Genomic DNA, 2240 nt, shown 5'->3' with positions numbered 1-2240 from the left:
TTATGAATGGTCCTCCGTAAATATAAGGTCTGAAGTGTTTAGTTGCTTCTACAATGACAAGTAATTCGCGCTCTATAGTGGAGTAGTTTCTTTCTGCGGAATTCAGTGTACGGGAATAAACGGTATGGGTTTGGAGTTTTGTGATAGTACGCCACCGATGGCGACATTGGAAGCATCCGTAGTAAGGTGAAAAGTTTTTTGAAAATCTGGATATACAAGGATGGGAGCGTTAGTTAAAAGTTCCTTGCACTGGGTAAAGCATTCTAGGTATTCGGGATTTGAAATATCGATTTTTGTACCTTTCTTTAAGCATTTTGTGAAAGGTTGCACTATTTTTGTGAAATTTTTAATAAATCGTCTGTAATATCCCTACAAGGCCGAGAAAAGCTTTAATTTCTTTTGTGGTTTTCGTTAAAGGGTATTCTTGAACTACTTTGATTTTCTGGGGGTTCGGCATGATACTATCGGGGGTTATTACGTGACCAAGAAAAGCTACTTATTTTCGAAGGAACTCAGACTTGTCTAGTTGGACTCTAAGATTGAGGTGACGTAATTTTTCAAAAATCTGCGTTATGTGAAGGATATGCTCTTGAAGGGATTTTGAAAAAATTACGACATCATCCATGTAAACAAAACAGGATTTATATAGATGTTCGTTTAGAACGTTATCCATTACTCCTTGGAACGTACTGGGGGCATTTTTTAGACCGAACGGCATGCGTACGTACTCGTAATGACCGTTATTTACTGTGAACGCAGTAAAATCCCTGAGGCAAATCTAGTGTGGAAAAATAGACACATTTACCAAGATTGTCAAGAATTTCTTCGATGCGAGGAAGAGGGTATTTATCTTCTATTGTTTTTTCGTTTAGTTTTCGATAATCAATAACCAAACGTTTACCGCTGGCATGTAGCTTTTTGGTTGAGCTATAGGGGGAGATGCTTGGTCATATAATTTTGTTATCTAAAAGCTTTTGAATTTCAGTTTTCAAGTGGTATGGGTATCTAAAGGATTTACAAAAAACGGAGTCATTATCTACTGTTTGACTGCGTTTGTAATTATTTCCGCCCTTTCTTCGATATTTAAATGTTCTGTTCGAATTAATTGTGAGATGTCGACTTTGTGGGAAGGGTTTTCTTTTTCTTCTTTTATGGTTACATTGTCCAAAGGTTGTACCGTCATTTGTTGATGGGAATTAATTTCAATTTCGCTCTCCTCTGATAAAGAGAGAGTGCAATAGCCGTTTTTGGGGAATGTTATGGATTGATTAATCCGTTGTAGTTTAATTCTGGAACGGTTACTTGGCCGCTGTTTATGTTAACCGGAATTTTTATTATAGATTTATAGGATTTAAAGTTTTGCGGATTGAGTTCTAGATAAAAAGAAATTCAAGCGCTGCTAATTTCTAATAGTTGTTGATTATAGACGGCTAATTTTTCAAAATTTTCGCTACCCAAGAGGGCATCAAAGCGGTCGTACCATTTTAGTATATGAAAATTAATTTCTTTATTTATTCCGTATAGTATTCTTGTAGTAAAGGGTATCGAACATTATATTCATTTGTTATTTCGTTTCCTAGGATTTTTACGATAAATGTTTTTCTAAAAAGGGAATTGCGAAAATATTTGTGAGCAACTTCAGGGTTCATTGTCGAATTGGATGCTCCAGAGTCAATAAGTATTTTTAAATTAAAACTAGGCACAGCAATGAAAGGTAGTCTGGGTCTTATTAATATTGAATTTAAGTCGAGTCTAATTGTTGTGAGGCTGGTATTGGAAAATCTGGGATGTTTTATTCGTCTTGTGCTGGATTATCATTTTCTACATAATTTGACATTTCGTTCATACTATCATAGAGATTGACTTCTGGATTTATGTAGTCGAGGTCTTCCGGTTTTTCGATATTGTGTAATTCTTCTACTATCAAGTTTGGAGGATTTGTACTTCAGATGAAATTTTGGAATTTGGGAGGATTGTTATTTTGTCTCGAGTTGGATGTGTTTCTTGTGGAGATGGACATAGGTGTGGGCGTATACTCGGGTTTTTTATTGAAGTTTTGAGGAATAATTTTCGAATTAGTTTGATTATTATTTTGGTTAGGCAACATGTCGTTTCTTATTGGGAATGAATTCATATTTTTAAAAGGTTGTTGCGGTAGTTGGTAATTTCAGAATGGTTGGAATGTATTGTTTGTTCGGAACGGAGAAAATCGTAGGACATTTTGAGCAGGTTTTAGTTTT

Source organism: Agrilus planipennis, unplaced genomic scaffold (genome assembly GCF_000699045.2).
Source record: "Agrilus planipennis isolate EAB-ADULT unplaced genomic scaffold, Apla_2.0 scaffold266, whole genome shotgun sequence".
NCBI classification, from domain to species: domain Eukaryota; kingdom Metazoa; phylum Arthropoda; class Insecta; order Coleoptera; family Buprestidae; genus Agrilus; species Agrilus planipennis.
Note: the sequence above shows the minus strand (reverse complement) of the source record.